A 23,078-nucleotide genomic window follows, 5' to 3' on the forward strand; every position below is an offset into this window, starting at 1 on the left:
TGTTGCTTTGGCACGTTGCTCCTTGCTTTTATATTTGAAGGCTTGACATGATCATTTGTTCGTGAAAGGTGCATGTTCGTCTGTTCGTCCATCCGTGAACACATCTTGCATGTTTTCTCATCCTTACGTCCATGAACACATCTTTTCATAATCATCCGTTCACTATCACATCTCTTAGCATGCATCGTTCATTCGTCTGTTGGTGAACCAGTCCTTCTGCATGTGCTCCCTTCGTTCATCCCATTCATCGTCGCGCCATGTTTGTTAATGTACATGTACTTGCATTCACTCATGACGAGACGACATCAAATCCCAAAACCTCCTAGTCTACCATGACACATGATCATTTTGGATGTGGGTGACCAGGAGAGGCAACAAGGTTGTGAGGCAGGATGATGGCTCTGGGCACTGCTGATGAAAACTGTGTAATAGTCACTGGGTGATGGAGATGGGAAATCCAAGTCGATAGTGATCGTCTGCGAGGTTTGGCTCGCTTGGAAGGAAAAACTACGCAAATTTTGGGATGGACAGTCCGGGCTACAAGAAGACAAGGCAGAAAAAATCTGCACATTTTCTGAAATGAGCGAGAAGCAAGGGCTTGACAGAAAAATTTGTGCAATTTTCTGGAGGAACAGGTCGAGCTGCATGGAGGATCAATAGGAAGAAATTGAGTAGTTTTTTGGAGGAAGTGGACAGGAGCCTAACAGCCAAAATTACACAATTCCTAGAGGGAACTGGCAGCTAGCTGTTGGGTCATTTGCAGCAGAAACTACATAATTTCAAAGGGGAACTGGTAGTCAGTTGCTGGGAGCTTAGTAGCAGAAACTGCAAAATTCCTGGAGGGAAATATTAGTCTGTGGCTGGGAGCTGCTGCAAAGAGAAAATAAACTGAGGCTAGGAGGCCGACCTACTGATCATCTCTACGCAATTTCTAAGCTAAGTGGACTGCTGGGCACAGAAGGCCTGCTCATGAAAACTGCGCAATTTTTTGGATGAGCAACTGGTTGACTATCGGGAGGACTGACTCGGAAAACTACGTAATTTTCTAAGGGAGACAGGGACGGGCACTAGGTGTCTATCCAGCCTGTCTACGCAATTTCCTCATTCATCAGAGTGGGCAAGGTCAGCAGCCTCAGTGCAATTTTTTAGGGGACTCAATCCCGAGGTGTCTATTGGTCCAACTCTCTGGGTGGCCAGCATGAAGGTTGATTCAATTGGTTGCAGACAACATAGCTTGAAAATATTTTCCTGGTGCTTATGCACTGTTCTGGGTGACAGTAGATTGAGTTGATGGTAGGGTGATGGTTTTGCTATCAGAGGGAAGTTCAGTCATCAGAACTTTATCAAAATGAGTAAGTGCGTGAATGAGTGAAAGATGCAAATGTGATCTTACAAACACACACCAACATGAATTGATGACGAGATGACTCAAACCAACCCAACACACATGTTCAACATGACTTACCAACGGTGCAAGCGACAAGCACGAAACTCATGATTGATCATTGATAGACCATGACGACGCTTGTGCGAAAGTGGATGTGACTGTGTGTGTGAGTGCGCCATATGCTTTCATAGTGAACACAACAAGTACACATGAAGCAAGGACTTTGGGCATAACCAGAACATGTTCGCAAGCATGAATTTGAAATCAACATGCAAGACTTGGTGAAATAAACAATCAAGGTGAATGCTAAGACTCACACGATTTCATGGAGTGAACCCGAGTGTGTGCAGTCATCAAGTGAAACTCTCAAGGGAGGCTCCGAAATTATGTGTGGGCTGAAATTTTGGAAGGTGGTTGTAGCCCCTACAACACTTGGCAACACATTAGTAGAACTCTAGCTTCTCTGTTTTGGTTCATTGCTAGCATAGGGCCTTGGTCTTTTGGGGAGTATTCAATCGTTGTGTGGGTTACTTCGGTTTCCCCACTTACCCCATGGACATACATGGTTCACCTTTTTCCAACTCAGTCGAACACAATCAAAATTTCAGCGTGATCATAGTGTTTCAAATCCGAGAAGGGTAGTTTAGCTCGCGAGTTGAATATTTCCAGAGTATAAGTTTTCATCTCTTGTGTTGCTCCACTACCAACAGGCCTGGACATTACCCCGGTGGAGTCACGGAGGAACACACACATTTCTCCACTGCCAGCGAGCCTGGTCTATACCCCGGTGGAGTTGCATGCTTCACCTCTCTGCGTATGAAGCCTTTCTCTTCTTTCGCCTTTGTATTTTTTAAAGAGGACTGCGCATTGGAACTTATTTAATTTTGGGGTAGAAGAGGGATCCTGGCTTATTGAGAGCATAAGAGGTTGTTCCTGTTGAAAATAGCAACAAGAAATGCTAAAAATAGAAGTGCTAAAAATAGCACTACTATAAATAGCAGTTTGGGTACCAGTGCTGGATTGGGCAACAGGGAATGAAAAATGGAAGTGCTAAAAATAGAATTGTTATTTTTATCAGTTCAGGATGGGTTCTTAATTTAGTCAGTCCCTGGACTAAAAATAGGAAGTAAAATTCGAATTTGAACTTAACAGTTGTTTGAAAATAAATTAATTAATTCTCCATGAGTTAATTAGTTGTGAAAAATCAAACATGAAGTCTATGTGAGGACATGCAACAGTTTATCTATTAATTGAGGAATTTATCCATCAGTTAAAGAGATAAGGATGAGTTCTAATTTGAGTAGTAATTAGTTGGCTTAGTTAACTGAGTCAAGTCCAGTTATAATTGATTTAAACAATTTGTTTAAATTAATGTGATTTCAGTTAGTTAATGCATGCTTTCATATAACTCTTTCACTTCAGATAACTAAAGATTCTCTCATGAATAACTCATGCATGTCAATTCAGACAGAGACCCAGTTGAGATCATAGAAGGGATAGTGTGCTATCAGTTGGATGAATATTTTTCCTATAAAGGAATCTCATCCATGATGACGATTTATCTCCTTCAGGATTGCGTAGTTGGATCAGAGGTTAGTGAGTGTGTGAAGAGGCCAATTCACACAAGTGGCTGCACTGGACCCCAATCAGAATTGCGCAAAGAAATAGGAGGCTTGGAGGGTAGACCAGAGGTTAGATAGAGGCCTTTGACTGTCTATGAGCAGCAAAGGTATTGTAGAGAGAGCAGGATAGCTTTTGAGCTAATTCTTTTTGTAATACTGGTTATATTCCACTTGTATGATAATACAGAGATGGAATTTTAAGTTGGTGCTTTCCCCTGGTTATATCTTTTGTGTTATGTGGGATTGACTTCTCCATATCAGTTATATGTGTTCTTATTGATGTTGCTCATGTTTGATTAAGCTTATGCTAAATTGGTTGTAGAAGTAGATCAAATATTTCGCTTTAGTCTATTGCATTATCAGGTGATCTATAGTGGGAATTTCTACATGGTATTGGAGCACAAGTGATCAAAGAAGAACAATATATAAGAAGGGAGAAGTTGAAGTTTGTGATTCCTGAATATAGAAATTGAGTTTTTATCACATCTCTATTTCACCTATGGCATTCAATGTTTTGAGACTCGAATATGCCCTTGATGACAGTGCGAATTATATAGCCTGGAAGGATCACATGGAAGCAGTACTAGAGGATAATGGTCTAAAGGACTTCATTGATCAAGAAGTCCCCAAGCCAACTGGTGCTGTTGAATTGGCTGAATGGAAGAAATGTGTGGCTAGAGCAAGGAGAATCCTTCTGGAGGGAGTTCGAGATCACATAGTCTCGAGTCTCCATGGGAAGGAGACACCATTTTCAATGTGGAAAACATTGAAAGTGTTATGCTCTTAACCTGCAAAGCAATACCCAAACATAGAATTTGCGAAGAAAAGATACCGAGAACACAGAATATGCGAAGAAAATATACCCAGAACACAGAATAGCAATGATTTTATTATTCAGAGAGAAATGTTCACAGGCCTCTTCGAGGGGGCAACCTCCAATAGAGCAGAGCTCGATTACAAAACAAGACACGATGCTCCTCGCAGGGAGTCTCTATCCTTTATATATGACTCATACATGCAATACCACAGGCCAATATCGTGGGTTTTATTAATACCATCTATCTAATACTACCGCCCATTTACCATCTATCTAATACTACTGCCCATTTGCAACTAACTGTGGTCCCGTCATTAATTGCGGGTTAACCACTTACAAATATTAATATGGGCTTTATTGACTCTTGACTATGACTTGATCCCATGACATAAATAAGGGGGTTAGGGTGGGACCCTAACATGCCCTCCCCCTTAAGACTAGCCTTGTCCTCAAGGCTGAAGCTGCGGAAACTGCTGAAGAATAGTGGCTGGTTCCCAAGTTGCATCTTCCGGAGAGGTGTCTTTCCATTTGACGAGGACCTCCTTAAGCATGCGGCTGCGCAGGTGCTTGTCTCGTGTGTCTAGAACCTGTTCAGGTTGAAGCCAGATTGACCCTTCTTCGTCCAATTCAGGTAGACTGGTTTGAACTTGGCAATTGTTCCCAATCACTTTCTTGAGGCACGATACATGGAAAACTGGGTGGATTTTTGCTGTAGGTGGCAAAGCCAACTTGTAAGCCACTTCTCCAATGCGCTGAAGTACTTGGTATGGTCCGTAGAATTTTGGAGAGAGCTTTTGACAACCCTTGTCTTTGAGTGATGTTTGCTTATATGGTTGCAGCCTCAAAAAGACCTGATCCCCTTCTTGAAATTGGCGCTCTGAGCGATGTTGGTCAGCCTGTTGCTTCATACGGTTCTGAGCTTGATGAGATTCTCGCGCAGATGGGCAAGCATGGTTGCGCGGTGTTGTAGGAGTTGATCCACGACTTGTACTTTGGAGCACCCTGTGAGATAAGAAGTAGGGGAAGGCGGAAGTTGTCCATAGACTGCTTCATAGGGAGTCATTTTGGTGGTGGCATGATAGTTGGTGTTATACCACCATTCCGCTAGAGGTAACCAATGTACCCAAAGGTGTTGTTTTTCTGAAGTGAAACACCTAAGGTAGGTTTCTAGACATTTGTTGACGGCTTCGGTTTGACCATCTGTTTGCGGATGATATGAAGTACTGAGTTTGAGTTGAGTGCCTTGTATTCTGAAGAGCTCCTGCCAAAAATTACTGGTGAAGATTGGGTCGCGGTCGGACACAATAGAAGTGGGCATGCCATGTAATTTGAAGATCTGATCCATGAAAGTTTGAGCAACCAAAGTGGGTGTGAATGGTTGGGGTGGGGCGCAGAAATGAGCATACTTCGACAGTCGGTCCACAACCACCATGATGACTGACTTGTTCCCAGACTTTGGAAGACCTGTAATGAAATCCATGGAGACCTCTGTCCAAATTGACGCCGAAATGGGCAATGGTTGTAATGTGCCTGGTGTGTTGACGGTTTCCCCTTTGTGGCGTTGACAGACGTCACATTCTGCTACGAAAGTAAGGATGTCCTATTTCATACCGGCCCAAAAAAATGATCTTCTGGTGCGAGCATATGTCTTCTGAAAGCCTGAATGTCCTGCAATGGGAGATGAGTGAAATTCTGCCAAAATGCGACTTTTGAGGGTGGATGTTGGTGATATTATGACTCTGTCCTTGTAGCGAAGAATATCATTCTGCCACGAGTAGCCCTTGCTGGAATTAGGATCTACCTGCAATTGAGAAATGAGTTGGGAGAGCCCGGGATGTGAAAACCATTCCCTGCGAGCCTCTTCAATCCAGTCTGGAATGGGGAGGGAAATTGCGAGCAGAGTACTTTCCTCCTCAAATTGGCGCGACAATGCATCTGCTACCCTGTTGTCTTTCCCTTTCTTGTAAATGATCTCATAATCATATCCCAGCATTTTGGCTAACCATTTATTTTGTTGTGGGGAAGATAGGCGTTGCTCCAAAAAATATTTAAGACTGTGATGATCTGTGCGGATTTGGAAACGTCGCCCCAACAAGTAAGGTCGCCAGGTCTCGACTACATGTAAGATGGCCATCATTTCCTTCTCGTAGGTAGATTGGCCCAGATTCCTCCCACTTAGTTGTTGGCTGGTGAAGGCCAATGGTCACCCTTCCTGCATTAAGACTGCTCCAATACCTGTTCCCAAAGCATCAGATTCAATGACAAATGATTTGGTGAAGTCCGGTAGTGCTAAGACAGGAGTGGAACACATGGCGGTTTTGAGAGCGGTAAATGCCTGTTGTGCTTCTTCGTTCCAGAAGAAGGAATTTTTCTTTAGGAGTTGCGTTAGGGGCTTCGCTATGCAGCCATAGTTGCGGACAAATTTACGATAATAGCCTGTGAGACCCAAAAATCCTCTCAAGCTTTTCAAGGTCTTAGGTTGAGGCCATTCTTTCATTGCCTGGATCTTTTTTGGGTCCACCTTGACACCTTCACGCCCCACTATGTGGCCCAAATACTCAACTTCTTCCATGCCAAACGAACACTTAGACATTTGACAAATAATTTATGTGTGCGGAGCAGTTGCAAGAGTAGATCTACATGCTGAAGATGTGCCGCCCAAGTGCCACTATAGATGAGGATGTCATTGAAGAAGACAAGGACAAATTTTCTGAGATATGGTTTGAGGAGGTGATTCATAAGGCTCTGAAAAGTAGAGGGGGCATTACAGAGACCAAATGGCATGACCAGGAACTCATAATGGCCTTCATGAGTTCTGAAAGCTGTCTTGGGAATGTCGACTTCCTTCATGCGAATTTGGTGGTAGCCTGAGCGAAGATCCAACTTAGTGAAGAATTGAGCCCCATTGAGTTCGTCCAGCAAATCGTCAACCACTGGGATGGGAAATTTATCTTTGACTATTAACTTATTTAGGGCCCTGAAGTCTGGACACATCCGCCACTCCCCATCTTTCTTGAGGACCATGACCACTGGAGATGAATAAGGACTAATGCTGGGACGAATGACACCTGCTTCCAACAATTCCTTGATGATTTTTTCTATTTCATTCTTTTGGGTGAACAGATATCTGTATGGCCGCACATTTGGGGGTTGGGCCCTTGGAACCAATGTGATGCTATGATCATGTTCCCCTCGCGAGGGTGGAAGCTCATGAGGCTTGTCAAAGACCATTCGATGTTTATTTAAAATCTGTTGCATCTCAGGATGAATTGGCGGAGACATGGTGTCTACTACCTGGATGGCATTAAATTGAGCTACCACTCCATGATGGCCCTTTTTTAACAATTTTTCCATCCTATGCGAGCTGATGATAGAGGGGGCTCCCGCCTGTAGTCCACAGAGGGTATGTGTGGAGTTGTTCTGCTTAAAACTCATATATAACTCCTGGAAATCCATTGTGATTGGCCCAAGAGTGCGGAGCCATTCCGCGCCGAGGACAATGTCGCAACCCCCCATGTATATTGCAAACATGTGGGTTTTTAATTGATAATCCCCCATTTGAATTTTGACATTTTCACAGCGACCTTCACATTTCATTGTGCCCCCATCTGCAATCTGGACTTGGAAGTTAGAAACTGCCCGGACGAAACAATGTGCTGCTTCAACAATCTTTTGGTGGATGAAATTATGGGTACTTCCACTATCAATCAAGGCTACTACTGGGTGATGTTTAAGAAAACCCCTGATTTTGAGAGTTTGAGGGGAAGAAATTCCTGCCAATGCATTTAGCGAAATAATTGGTTCATCAGATACAATCTCTTGTTGGTTATCTTCTTCGATCGCCTCCTGTTCCTCAAGTGGTGGATCTTCCTCTGTGGAGCTGTAGTCAGTGGCATCTATTTGAAAAAACTTGTGCTCTTTGCATTTATGACCCGGGGAATATTTTTCATCACAGTAGTAACATAGTCCTTGCTTCGTTCTTTCGGCCATTTCCGCAGGTGACACCTTTTGAATCTTAAGTGTCTGAGTCATATTGGGAGCCTGTGAGGGACGACCTTTAGCGGGGAAGTTGGGGCAGCTGGATTGGGCTGTTGATGCACGTTCCACCTTACGGGCTACTTGGCAAGCCTCTGTCCATGTGGGAGGGTGGTGGAGTAGAACCTGAGCTTTGATGGCTTCTTTAAGACCGCTGATAAAGCATTCCATGTAGAACTCATCTATGAGACCCTTAGTGCGGAAGGCTAAGGCTTCAAAAGCAGTAATATATTCCTCCACTGTACCCGTCTGTTGGAGCTTAGTGAGACGCCCCAAAAAAGAGTCTTCTTGTTCAAAGCGACTGCGAAGAGTTTTGGAAAATTGGGCCCAATTCTGAAAATGTCCATTGCAACGCTGATGCCATTCCTTCCATTGCCATCGTTCATTGTCCAAGTACATGGTGCCCACCATAAGCTTAGTCCCCTCATCTGTGATATGATTCAATTGGAAATACTGCTCCATTTGTGCTAGCCATGCGGACGTGTGAGAACCGTCAAATTTCTGCATATCCAACTTGGGAGGTCGCTGACTGGGTGGTGGATGGGAGTGCCAAACGTGAGGAGAGTGGCTAGACTCACCCTCATGGTATTCATGGCCATTATACGCCTCCTCGTGGGCTGGCTCCTTGCCCTTTAGGAGTGCCTCCTATATCTGGTTACCTATTCCTTTAACCTCAAGTTGTATGTGGTTACTCATTCCTTGAAGCTCAAGTTCGATCTTGTTCACTGCAGTTTGGAGGGAGTGCACATGGTTTTCAATTTTGTCGATCCTTTCATTGGCCATCGCTTGAGCGCGAGTTTCTACGATACACCAACCTGATGAAAAATTGGGACCGCCTAAAATTTTTTACTAAGAAATTGAATGGTACCACCTTGCTCAGCTCGTCGTCCTGATACTGATGGGCTAGGTCACCAATAAGCGCCTCGGAAGATCTCAGACTTTTTTTTTTGAAAAACTCCTAACGGCGTTTTACTCCTTCCTGATCAATACTGCAGTCGCCAAATCCTCAAAATGTCAATTCCGCCAAAAGTCCTGCGAAAATCATATCCAGGTACAGGAACCCTTCACAACTACTCCGATCTGGTGGATCTGAGAGATCTGAATGGTGGAACAACTGCTGCTGCTGATCTGGAATATCCGATCTGGTGGATCTGAGAGATCTGAATGGTGGAACAACTGCTGCTGCTGATTCTGGAATAGATGATGTGTGATCCCCCGATAGAAAGGGAACTATGGTCTTGGGGAGTGTCAGTTGCTACAGATCGCAATATACATAAGGGTCTGACAGTAGTACTCAGCCCAATGTTTCAGGGCTCTAACTAAGGAGGATCGACTGTACCCTTAGCCGTACAACTCGACTACCCTATCGTACGGGCGAGTAATCTCTCCGAGTGCTGTTCTCAGTGTACTGTAGCCACAAGACAACCGAAGGTTTATCTATGGCGAGGTTTCAAGGGAGCTAGGGGGCTTCCTATATACCCAGAGGGTACGTGGAAGACAGTCCGTGCGTGGTTCTGTCTAATGCGCTACTACTCGAAGGGGTACCCACAGGGGTTACAAGGGAGTCCAACAGACATGACCACCTCTTGTATTTCCTGTGTGCATGCCTCCCCAAATCCGCAGGTTTATGCGCTTAATGACAGATCCCGTGGTTTAAAGATGCCGAAACACGTCTCTAGCCAATTTTTTTTTTCTAAAATTTGGAGATCCCACCGAGCCCTGGAAAGTGCTCTGATACCACTTGTTATGCTCTTAACCTGCAAAGCAATACCCAAACATAGAATTTGCGAAGAAAAGATACCGAGAACACAGAATATGCGAAGAAAATATACCCAGAACACAGAATAGCAATGATTTTATTATTCAGAGAGAAATGTTCATAGGCCTCTTCGAGGGGGCAACCTCCAATAGAGCAGAGCACGATTACAAAACAAGACACGATGCTCCTCGCAGGGAGTCTCTATCCTTTATATATGACTCATACATGCAATACCACAGGCCAATATCGTGGGTTTTATTAATACCATCTATCTAATACTACTGCCCATTTACCATCTATCTAATACTACCGCCCATTTGCAACTAACTGTGGTCCCGTCATTAATTGCGGGTTAACCACTTACAAATATTAATATGGGCTTTATTGACTCTTGACTATGACGTGATCCCATGACATAAATAAGGGGGTTAGGGTGGGACCCTAACAGAAAGATCTATATCAGAATAGTAGTGATCAGAGGAAGCTGGCACTGAAAGACAAGATTCGAAAGATCAAGCGTGAAAAGGGTGACACGATCTCTACGTATTTGAACAAGCTTACCACATGTAGGGATGAGCTTGGAAGTGTAGGGATCGCGGCAGTGGATGATGACATGGTGAGTCTTGCACTCCTCGGTCTTCCTAAGAGCTGGCATAGCTACCAGGACTCGGTTAATGGAAGAGAGAAACTGCCAGATTAGGAACGACTTTGGTTGGATTTGATGCAGGAGGAGATAAGAAGAAGCACCAGAGATGGTTCTTCATCCATGGAGGATGAAGAAAATTGTGCCTTAGCGAGTAAGGCGAATAAGGGGAAGGAGAAGGCTTCTCATTCCGAATCTAGTTCTTCCCATGGTGGGAAGAAGTTTGACAAATCGAAAGTGTGATGCTTTCATTGTCATGAGGTGGGCCATTTTGCTACAAATTGTCCACTGAGGAAATGCAAGAAGGGATCCGTGGAAGGATCAAAAGGTGAGGCACTGGCCTCACAGTTCGAGTTGGATTTCACACTGTTTGCATGCATGGTTTCATCCATGGTGGAAAGTGGTTGGTTTCTTGATAGTGGAGCTTCTTTCCACATGACCGACAACAAGAGTTTGTTTAGTACTTTGGAGGAGAAAGATCTCCAGATACTCATAGCGATGGGTAATGATGAAAAGTATAGTGTCTCGGGTGTGGGCACAGTTATTTTTTAGAGGGAGCATGGAGCTTGCCTTACCTTGACCGATGTCAAGTATGTACCAGGATTGAAGAGAAACTCGGTGTCGATCGTGATGCTGGAAGACAGAGGCTATGATGTAGTCTTCAGTAAGGGAAAGGTTTTCCTTAGACACATCATCCCTAGACAAGTGAAGCAGATCAGTTCACGACTCAAGAACCTGTATGCTCTTGAGGTTCAAGATGCATGAAAAACCTTTAGGAGCAAGGCAATTGATGGAGACTTGGTGGTTGAGAGGGATAATACATTACCTCTCAACATGCAGCGCCAAAAGAAGTCTCAGACGATTGTGGAGGAGCCATGATTGGTGAAGCAACTTTAGGAGGTTGTGGAGTAGCCACAACTAGAGAAGCTGAGAGGAGATCAGGTAGATACATCTACTCATGCAGAGACCTCCAGTAGGGGGAAAATTTGAGCTAGGTGGGTAGAAGGATCACATGCAACCATACCTCCAGGTAGGAGGTGGGGTGATGTTGAGTGATCGTCCCAAGGAGGAGGGGCAGGATCCTTGAGGTACCCAACCCCTTTGATTCGACTTTGCTACCAGAGCCCCAATGAGGAGTAGTAGGACTAACTGATTGGGTAGAGACAGATGTGGATGGAGCGTCAAAGAGAGCTACATTACAAGAGTCCCAGGACTGTGTAGAGCAAGTAGGTTGCAACGATGCGAGAGGCACAGGAGTCTTGCACTAGTGCAGGATGGCACAGAGATGTGTGCAATAGTGCAAGATGCATGGAGTGTTGCAGTAGCTCATAGGTCAGAGAGGGAGCACTTGTCAGCAGCAGGTATAGCTTCAACATCAGAGTATGTTTCTAGCCCAACAGAGAGGTCAGTAGGGGGTTTTTTTTGTTCCGAGAGTTGCTGGAGCAACCACACTTGGTAGAAGTGTTGCATGCAGAACATTCTATAGGTACAGGATCGAGTTCGAGTTGAATGCCTTTCTTGTTGAGAGGAAGTGTTGAAAATAGCTACAAGAAATGCTAAAAATAGAAGTGCTAAAAATAGCACTGCTATAAATAGCAGTTTGGGTACTAGTGTTGGATTGGGCAACAAGGAATAAAAAATCGAAGTGCTAAAATAGAATTGCTATTTTTAACAGTTCAGGATGGATTCCTATTTTAGTCAGTCCCTGGACTAAAAATAGGAAGTAAAATTCGAATTTGAACTTAACAGTTGTTTGAAAATAAATAAATAAATTCTCCATGAGTTAATTAGTTGTGAAAAAACAAACATGAAGTCTATGTGAGGACATGAAACAATTTATATATTAATTGAGGAATTTATCCATCAGTTGAAGAGATAAGGATGAGTTTTAATTTGAGTATTAATCAGTTGTCTCAGTTAACTGAGTCAAGTCCAGTTATAATTGATTTAAACAATTTGTTTAAATCAATGTGAGTTCGGTTAGTTAATACATGCATGCATATAACTGCTGGACTTCACATAATTGAAGATTCTCTCATGAATAACTCATGCATGTTAGTTCAAACAGAGACCCAATTGAGATCAGAGAAGGGACAATGTACTATCAGTTGGATGAATATTTTTCCTATAAAGGAAGCTCATCCATGATGAGGATTTATCTCCTTCAGGACTGTGTAGTTGGATCAGAGGTTAGTGAGTGTGTGAAGAGGCCAATTCACACAAGTGGTTGCACTGGACCCCTATTAGAATTGCGCAAAGAAATAGGAGGCTTGGAGGGTATACCAGAGGTTAGATAGAGGCCTTTGACTGTCTATGAGCAGCAGAGGTATTGCAGAGAGAGCAGGATAGATTTTGAGTTGATTCTTTTTGTAATATTGGTTATATTTCCACTTGTATGATAATACAGAGATGGGGTTTTAGGCTGGTTCTTTTCCATGGTTATATCTTCTGTGTTATGTGTGATTGATTTCTCCATATCAGTTATATGTGTTCTTATTGATGTTGCTCATGTTCGATTAAGCTTCCGCTAAATTGGTTGTAGAAGTAGATCAAGTATTTTTCTTTAGTCTATTGCATTATCAGGTCATCTACAGTGGGAATTTATACAGTTCCTTCATAGAAGCATGTAAGACCTCTGACATAAGTTTTCTCATTTAGATTTCCCCTTCTCCATTTCTACTAGTTGGATGAGCTTAAACACATAGAGCAGAAGGTTGAGTGCGGGCATGGGGCTTCCCAGTGTGGACACAGGTTCATGGTTCGACCAAAACTCCCCTTGTAGATGGTTTGTATTTTCCATCAAGACTTCATCGATCGAAGGTTATAACCAAGCATAGAGAAGAGAGGCACAAGATTGGCCAAGTGTTGCAGTGCCACAAGTTTCTTCAAATCTCAACCACATACTCTATCCAAAATCTAGAACGCAGTAGTTGGCAGCGCTTATTTCCGGAAACAAAAATACTAAGGTATTAAGCAACTCAAACAAATGAAAACAAAAATAGTAAGTGAAGCAACCAAATCGAAAATAGAAGCATAAGCAAAAGCAAAAGAAAAGCGAGTAAGCAAACACACAAGAAAGCAAACAAACAAACGTGCAAAGCAAGAAAGCAAACAAGCATGAAAACAAGCAAACTGAAAGAAAACACTACTCCTACTCCTAAGCTAACAATGCATGGGCTTGATGACGTGAAGTGATATTTCCAATGCCACTGATGCATTGGTTGACCCATGTTGGTGAAGGCTTGGTCTACGAGCAACGCAATTGTGCAAACCAACAAATGTGAAAGATACAACAATGAAAATAGACACACTCCAAGCTTATGAGCATCCATAGAACAAAAATGAGTGAAATCGCATGACATGTACTTTGTATACTTGCCATGGTGCTATGTTACACTACGTGCAGATGTTGAGTGTAAGTATTCCCTTGACCACGTGATCTGATAATGAGATCTTAGATAATTATTAAGGTATTACAGACTCATGTGCATGGATATTCCTATGTTAATTTGTGCAATGGATCGATAAGATTGTGAAATACATAGACAATGAAGTAGTTAAAGAAACATAATAGACAACACACATAAACAAAACAAGTTTAATATGGAGTTCACCCAAAACTCCTGGGCTACATCTCCTAGTCCAGCCTTCAGTGGTGGCCTCTCTATTATGTCTTCAGAAGCAGAGTTTTACAATAGTATGAGCTCAATTTGAGTCTCGACACACAACAAATACAATAGAAAGAGTTTTTCTTGAAACCCTCAAGCCTCTCTGAGTACACTGACTCTCTCTATCACTCTCTCTCTCTGTCTTTGCTCTGTCTCAGCACTGACTGCCCTGTTTTCTGTCAATCTGTGGCTTTAAAGCCAATTGGCGTTGTCTGTTCGTTTCACTTTCTTCGGCTCTCTGGCTTCCCAACTTCTGTCTGCTCGGATCCCCCTCTGAGCGTTAGCAATCATTGCTAAATGCTTTCAGGGATGGTGGCCACCTGTACTGCAACGGAATGGGTCATCGGGCCTTCGAAATCCTTCGAAATCGTTGTTCTCTGTTTACACAAAGAAATACGTTCAAGCATAGGAAAATTCCACCAAACACTGTTTATCAAAATTCAAATATCCATAAATCCACCTTATACTCCTATCAGGTCTGTTAGACTCCGTCTCATGTCAGAGATTGATTCTTCTTCAAAACCCTGTTTTGAAGAAGAAATCATTTAAATGTTGCATTTTAGATTATGTAATTTGTTCTTCAGCTTTTCAAATGGCAGCGACTTCAAGCTCCTACCTCTGTAAAAGCACAAAGAAAACAAAGCATACATCAGACTCTACTGTTGATGAATTTGGTCAAGTTTTATCTTCATATGGTTTCAACTATCATGGCACAAAGGTTCCCTACAGTGGCACCCTTGGTACAGAGCTTACTTGTGAAATATTCATTGGTCCAGTTTACTATCAACGACTTAGTCATATGGTTTCAGATAAATTTCAGGACAATGTCTTTGTGCAATTATTTTGCTCCATCTAGTATCGTGTTGTGAAACAGAATGCTGATGATGCATTTTATGAGCTGCAAAATCCTCAAGAACAAATTCAAGCTTATGTGTTTGATGTGGTTCGAGCAAATGTTCCAAAGATGAATTTGGATGAATTATTTGAGCAAAAGGGCGATGTTGCCAAAGTTGTGTTAGAAGAGCTTGAAAAAGCAATGGGGTCATATGGGTATAACATACAACAGATACTTGTGGTTGATATAGTTTCGGATCCTTCAATACAGAAGGCAATGAATGAGATCAATGCAGCTCAACGACTTCAACTTGCAAGTGTGTTTAGAGGTGAAGCAGACAAAATACTACAAGTTAAAAGGGCGGAAGCTGATGCAGAGCCAAAATATCTTGCTGGTGTTGGGGTTGCACAACAGAGACAAGCTATCACAGATGGGCTACGAGAAAATGTGTTAGAATTTTCCCATAAAGTCCCCGGCACTTCTTCGAAGGATGTCATGGATTTAGTCATGATAACTCAGTACTTTGACATGAAAAGATGTTGGGGCATCATCCAAGAACACGACTGTCTTCATTCCGCATGGTCCAGGGCATGTGAGAGACGTCAGTGAGCAAATAAGGAATGGACTTATGGAAGCATCAAGTGTTTCTCAGGATTTGCTTTAGAAAATTGCGAAGGATTTGATACTGTTTATGGTGCATGAAATTTGCTTGGTTCCTTTACTTTCTGTGTGAATCCGGTGTCAAATTTCCTTGCTGAAGATGGTTCTTTTGAGAAAAGTTTTCCTCTTTTAAGCTATGGTCAAGTTGAAGATAATACTTTGGAAAATTTGAATTTGGACTGCTCCTATCCCAGCATAAAAACTAAAAGACAAAATTCAAGCAGATCACCACCACCTCAGACTGTAATTCCAAAGACAGATCTAGATGCTGCAAAGTGTGATTTTTCCTTGGACAATCTTACTATTAAAGAACTTCATGAAACTTTCAAGGCAACATTTGGGCGAGAAACCTCTGTTAAAGATACACAGTGGCTGAAGCGACGTATTTCAATAGGGACAAATGTGAGTAAGAAGACAAATAAAAGAAAAGATAAATTCAAGGTCTGGGAAGAGTCTTGTTCAACAATTTCCCGATGATTCTGATAACGTACAGGTGATTAAGAGTGAAGTGATAGTGGATGGTTCTGTAGAGGCGGTAGCCAGGAAAAGACCTCTTGGCAGGGATTCTTCCACCACTTTGCTTACAGATTTTGTCCCAAAAACAGAGTTTGAATTGTCAAATGATGAAGTTCCACTTGGAGAGGAGAACAGAGCGGATGGGTAAAGGATACAACTCCCTTTGTGTGCATCTTTCTTGCTGAGTATTTCACTGGCCATAAACTCGTGGAGCACTGGTCAATGTTGGATCGAATCGCAACCAGGCGTTTGTGGAATTTGCGGATTGGAATCAAGCTATTGCAATGGTTTCATATTATGTTTCATCGCCAGAATAGGCTCAAATATTTCCTTGTTTGGATTGATAAGAATTTAGATCCTTGGGGACCTCTTGTTTTAGCTCTAGTTTATATCCCATTGACAGTGCTAGCAGTTCCAACATTCGTCCTCACAATTGGGGGTGAATACCTATTTGGGCTGCCAATTGGTTTCATCGCTGATTCCATTGGATCTACAATGGGTTGTACAGCTGCCTTCATCGTTGGAAAACGATTGGAAGATCTTATGTAGCATCCAAGTTGAATGATTATCCACAATTCCAAGCTGTTTCTATAGCAACTCGAAGATCGGGGTTTAAGATTGTTTTTCTTCTACGGCTTGTACCATTACTTCCATTCAACGTGCTAAATTATCTGCTGTCTGTGACTTATATTGGCTTGGGTCAATACATGCTGGCTTCTTGGCTTGGTTTAATGACATTTGCGGTTCTTATCTTTTGGGTGGCAAAAATAGTCAAAGACCGAATGCCACAGAAACATCGAAATAGGAGTAAACAGTCTATTCCTGGCTTCAGTTCCGATTCAGAAAGGATATGCAGCTATAGTTGTTGCCTCCACATTGATTATCATCGAACTTTATATGTAACGCTGCCCCTTTTCAAAACAGATGGACAGGTAATTGCGCATACAGTGCTAGAACATCTTGCCCATGAAACTGGATGTCTTGGCTTGTTTTCCCCTCACTATCACCACCGCCACTTTTACGAATGATGCAGGCGCCCCAATAACATATATCTACAATGAAAAGGGTTTTCTCTTTAGATATGGAATCGGGTGATGTCAACCCCGCCAGGGCACTAAAACCGGTCCTCATTCACGCCACAAAGACATCAACCGTAACAGAAAAATAGGAACCAATTTTCTATTTCAAGACCTCAGAAATCAAAAAGATATGCGCTACATGTTTATTAGTCATCAGAGGATTTTTAGAAAAAACGCTCTTTTCTATTATTGTAAAACAACGCCCTGATTGTGGGGTCGATCTGTTGTTTTTGTTTTAGAATAGTTTATAAAAATAATCATTTGTAATAAAAGGAGGGTGAGTTAGAGAGGAGAGAGGGGAGAGTTTCTGAGTGCTGAGAGTGCTGGAGAACAGAGCTTTCAATGTACAGTTTTTGGCAGAGAGTTTAAGGAAATTACATAGCTATGACTTCTGAGATTCCTGTGGTATGAACGTTAGCATTAGTTTTCCTCTTGTTTCATATGTAATCTGTTATGTTCCATTTCACTACATGATCATTTCTAACTGAACAAATGAAGTGTTTAGGTAAGAATTCATGCCTGCCATGCTCTGCCTATAAGTTTGTTCATGTTTAATGTTTTCCTCTGTTTGACAAGGATTCATCTCCTATGCCCTTGTCAGCTCCTCACCAGTCTTGTCATCCCATTTAAATCTAGATTTGATGCTAAATTTCTTGCCTACCTTGCCTCAGTCGATAATCTGTGTTGTTCATTATATTTCTCTGTTCAAGCTGTGATTTTTCCCATGCAGCCCAGAAAAACCCCGTTATTTAATTAAAAAACCCCAAAATCAATCTTTCTGATCAGTTTACTAGCCTAATATCAGTGTTACCTTGTTGGTCATCTCATCCCATTGAAGATCTGCCGAGATTGACCTAGAGAGAGCCTTCTCCTGCCCCGTAGGGCTAGCTACGAGGCTAAATGGTTTGATGTAGCCTTGAGGTTTACCTTTCTCAGCCTGAGGTGAAATTTCAAGCACTAACATACTGGCGACCATACTGGGGAGAACATTCAACTTGTTGATTGTCTTGCCCCAGTACATGCAATCAAAGTGCAGATCTGATGTTGATGGTGGACAGCAGTCAGATACATATGCAGGCTGAACCATTCACCTGGCGACTCCAACTCGATCCAGACATTCCAGTGCTTGTTGATCCATTCATGCAATGGAAGGGTATGTGGCAAACCCTGCCCTGTGTGAAGCTCTAAACAAATTTAGAGAATGTTTAGTGGATATTGAAATTAATGAAGAATTTTTCAGTACCTTCCTTCAATGTTTGAAATCGCCAAAGTTTCCTTTTGAAGTTAAAACTGGTGCTTGTGAGTTAGTTGTTGAAAGAGTTGAAAAGGAGATTCAGTGTCTCGATGAGCAGATTCAGTCATATGATTTCCAAGACCCTAAAAAGTTCTTGGAAATCCTTCCTCATTCGAAACAAGATATCATAGAATTGCCTACAGTCGTTTACATTGACAATGTGCAGCTGGAAGTATGTGTTGCAGAGTTGGGGCAGCCAACAGAGTCCGGCTTCCGTGATCCTATTGCGGTATACATGGAAATGTTTTTCAGTTTGATTGATAGATTAGGCTGTCTTGTCCGTGACCAGGCTCATTATGTGCATGAAGGGCTGCCAGCAACTGCATCTGTGACTTCGTGGCAGCATTCTCGAGCGGCATCATTCTCAGGTTTACTTGAATGGTTAATCTGGAATTTTAGTATTACCTGATCTATTGTTTGTACAACAAAGTAGGGTAGCTTTGTAAATAAATAAGCAGCCATAAGGGCAGCACCTGGTTATAGTTTGCTTGAAGATTGTTAAGTTGTTTTTTCAGTCATTTCAGTCTTGAGATCAAATCAGTTTGATTTCAGTTTCAGTTGTGTCGATGATGACTCCATTGCCCAATGGGTGGAGGCACTGTCTGCTCTCCCAAAGTTCTGCGGTTCTTGGCACCTCCAAAGAGCGGCAGCTGCCATCCCAAGTGGAGCCGATGTTAGACTCCATCTCATGTCAGAGATTGATTCTTCTTCAAAACCCTGTTTTTGAAGAAGAAATCATTTAAATGTTGCATTTTAGATTATGTAATTTGTTCTTCATCTTTTCAACTGGCAGCGACTTCAAGCTCCTACCTCTGTAAAAGCACAAAGAAAACAAAGCGTACATCAGACTCTACTGTTGATGAATTTGGTCAAGTTTTATCTTCATATGGTTTCAACTATCATGGCACAGAGGTTCCCTACAGTGGCACCCTTGGTACAGAGCTTACTTGTGAAATATTCATTGGTCCAGTTTACTATCAACGACTTCGTCATATGGTTTCAGATAAATTTCAGGACAATGTCTTTGTGCAATTATTTTGCTCCATCTAGTATCGTGTTGTGAAACAGAATGCTGACGATGCATTTTATGAGCTGCAAAATCCTCAAGAACAAATTCAAGCTTATGTGTTTGATGTGGTTCGAGCAAATGTTCCAAAGATGAATTTGGATGAATTATTTGAGCAAAAGGGCGATGTTGCCAAAGTTGTGTTAGAAGAGCTTGAAAAAGCAATGGGGTCATATGGGTATAACATACAACAGATACTTGTGGTTGATATAGTTCTGGATCCTTCAGTACAGAAGGCAATGAATGAGATCAATGCAGCTCAACGACTTCAACTTGCAAGTGTGTTTAGAGGTGAAGCAGACAAAATACTACAAGTTAAAAGGGCGGAAGCTGATGCAGAGGCAAAATATCTTGCTGGTGTTGGGGTTGCACGACAGAGACAAGCTATCACAGATGGGCTACGAGAAAATGTGTTAGAATTTTCCCATAAAGTCCCCGGCACTTCTTCGAAGGATGTCATGGATTTAGTCATGATAACTCAGTACTTTGACACAATAAAAGATGTTGGGGCATCATCCAAGAACACGACTGTCTTCATTCCGCATGGTCCAGGGCATGTGAGAGACGTCAATGAGAAAATAAGGAATGGACTTATGGAAGCATCAAGTGTTTCTCAGGATTTGCTTTAGAAAATTGCGAAGGATTTGATATTGTTTATGGTGCATGAAATTTGCTTGGTTCCTTTACTTTCTGTGTGAATCCGGTGTCAAATTTCCTTGCTGAAGATGGTTCTTTTGAGAAAAGTTTTCCTCTTTTAAGCTATGGTCAAATTGAAGATAATACTTTGGAAAATTTGAATTTGGACTGCTCCTATCCCAGCATAAAAACTAAAAAACAAAATTCAAGCAGATCACCACCACCTCAGACTGTAATTCCAAAGACAGATCCAGATGCTGCAAAGTGTGATTTTTCCTTGGAAAATCTTACTATTAAAGAACTTCATGAAACTTTCAAGGCAACATTTGGGCGAGAAACCTCTGTTAAAGATACACAGTGGCTGAAGCGGCGTATTTCAATAGGGACAAATGTGAGTAAGAAGACAAATAAAAGAAAAGATAAATTCAAGGTCTGGGAAGAGTCTTGTTCAACAATTTCCCGATGATTCTGATAACGTACAGGTGATTAAGAGTGAAGTGATAGTGGATGGTTCTGTAGAGGCGGTAGCCAGGAAAAGACCTCTTGGCAGGGATTCTTCCACCACTTTGCTTACAGATTTTGTCCCCAAAACAGAGTTTGAATTGTCAAATGATGAAGTTCCACTTGGAGAGGAGAACAGAGCGAATGGGTAAAGGATACAACTCCCTTTGTGTGCATCTTTCTTGCTGAGTATTTCACTGGCCATAAACTCGTGGAGCGCTGGTCAATGTTGGATCGAATCGCAACCAGGCGTTTGTGGAATTTGCGGATTGGAATCAAGCTATTGCAATGGTTTCATATTATGTTTCATCGCCAGAATAGGCTCAGATATTTCCTTGTTTGGATTGATAAGAATTTAGATCCTTGGGGACCTCTTGTTTTAGCTCTAGTTTATATCCCATTGACAGTGCTAGCAGTTCCAGCATCCGTCCTCACAATTGGGGGTGAATACCTATTTGGGCTGCCAATTGGTTTCATCGCTGATTCCATTGGATCTACAATGGGTTGTACAGCTGCCTTCATCGTTGGAAAAACGATTGGAAGATCTTATGTAGCATCCAAGTTGAATGATTATCCACAATTCCAAGCTGTTTCTATAGCAACTCGAAGATCGGGGTTTAAGATTGTTTTTCTTCTACGGCTTGTACCATTACTTCCATTCAACGTGCTAAATTATCTGCTGTCTGTGACTTCTATTGGCTTGGGTCAATACATGCTGGCTTCCTGGCTTGGTTTAATGACATCTGCGGTTCTTATCTTTTGGGTGGCAAAAATAGTCAAAGACCGAATGCCACAGAAACATCGAAATAGGAGTAAACGGTCTATTCCTGGCTTCAGTTCCGATTCAGAAAGGATATGCAGCTACAGTTGTTGCCTCCACATTGATTATCATCGAACTTTATATGTAACGCTACCCATTTTCAAAACAGATGGACAGGCAGTTGCGCATATAGTGCTAGAACATCTTGCCCATGAAACTGGATGTCTTGGCTTGTTTTCCCCTCACTATCACCACCGCCACTTTTACGAATGATGCGGGCGCCCCAATAACAGATATCTACAATGAAAAGGGTTTTCTCTTTAGATATGGAATCAGGTGATGTCAACCCCGCCAGGGCACTAAAACCGGTCCTCATTCACGCCACAAAGACATCAACCGTAACAGAAAAATAGGAACCAATTTCCTATTTCAAGACCTCAGAAATCAAAAAGATCTGCGCTACATGTTTATTAGTCATCAGAGGATTTTTAGAAAAAACGCTCTTTTCTATTATTGTAAAACAACGCCCTGATTGTGGGGTCGATCTGTTGTTTTTGTTTTAGAATAGTTTATAAAAATAATCATTTGTAATAAAAGGAGGGTGAGTTAGAGAGGAGAGAGGGGAGAGTTTCTGAGTGCTGAGAGTGCTGGAGAACAGAGCTTTCAATGTACATTTTTTGGCAAAGAGTTTAAGGAAATTACACAGCTCTGACTTCTGAGATTCCTGTGGTATGAACGTTAGCATTAGTTTTCCTCTTGTTTCATATGTAATCTGTTATGTTCCATTTCACTACATGATCATTTCTAACTGAACAAATGAAGTGTTTAGGTAATAATTCATGCCTGCCATGCTCTGCCTATAAGTTTGTTCATGTTTAATGTTTTCCTCTGTTTGACAAGGATTCATCTCCTATGCCCTTGTCAGCTCCTCACCAGTCTTGTCATCCCATTTAAATCTAGATTTGATGCTAAATTTCTTGCCTACCTTGCCTCAGTCGATAGTATGTGTTGTTCATTATATTTCTCTGTTCAAGCTGTGATTTTTCCCATGCAGCCCAGAAAAACCCCGTTATTTAATTAAAAAACCCCAAAATCAATCTTTCTGATCAGTTTACTAGCCTAATATCAGTGTTACCTTGTTGGTCATCTCATCCCATTGAAGATCTGCCGAGATTGACTAGAGAGAGCCTTCTCCTGCCCCGTAGGGCTAGCTATGAGGCTAAATGGTTTGATGTAGCCTTGAGGTTTACCTTTCTCAGCCTGAGGTGAAATTTCAAGCACTAACAGGGTCTACCTGTATATCGACATCGCATCTCCACCATTGATCTGGGAGATCCAAATCCAACGGCTATGGTTCATTTCGGGCAGCGCTTTCATACGGAGGTTAATCGCCCGATGAGGGTGGTTTTCTCTCTGCTTAGCCTGGACACGTGGTAGCCATTGTATGGGCTCGGGCGAAGCCCGACCCAAACCACTTACCACCTTCGGTCTGCCCGAAATCCCCGCTGGTTTTGTGGTTTCCTTTTATATAAAAAAATACATTAAAAACATTAAAATCCCACTCATATCAGACTTGAAATAATATACAATAGCATTAACAAACCCTTTCGAGTCCAGTTCATCACATCAGCGCTTTATCTTTTGTATTTCATTTGTTCAACGGAAATCACGATTTACATTGAAAAAGTCCTTTTACCGGACTTGAAATTATATCAAATCTCGTTTATAATGTTATTGGGTTTAGCTGTCACAAGCCATATGTATATCGGCCCCGCTCCATTGTAATGTGCCGACGCGATA

General features: G+C 42.1%; 2 pseudogenes; both read left to right on the forward strand.

Annotated features, from left to right (window-relative positions):
- Positions 1 to 14,730: 14,730 nt before the first annotated feature.
- On the forward strand, positions 14,731 to 15,465 carry LOC149174182 (hypersensitive-induced response protein 4 pseudogene; annotated as a pseudogene).
- A 3,843-nt stretch (positions 15,466 to 19,308) lies between these two features.
- LOC149174183 (hypersensitive-induced response protein 4 pseudogene) lies at positions 19,309 to 20,010 on the forward strand (annotated as a pseudogene).
- Positions 20,011 to 23,078: the final 3,068 nt, after the last annotated feature.

Source organism: Pinus tabuliformis, chromosome 4_1 (genome assembly GCF_031772625.1).
Source record: "Pinus tabuliformis cultivar Carrire ecotype Pingquan chromosome 4_1, CPIR1, whole genome shotgun sequence".
NCBI classification, from domain to species: domain Eukaryota; kingdom Viridiplantae; phylum Streptophyta; class Pinopsida; order Pinales; family Pinaceae; genus Pinus; species Pinus tabuliformis.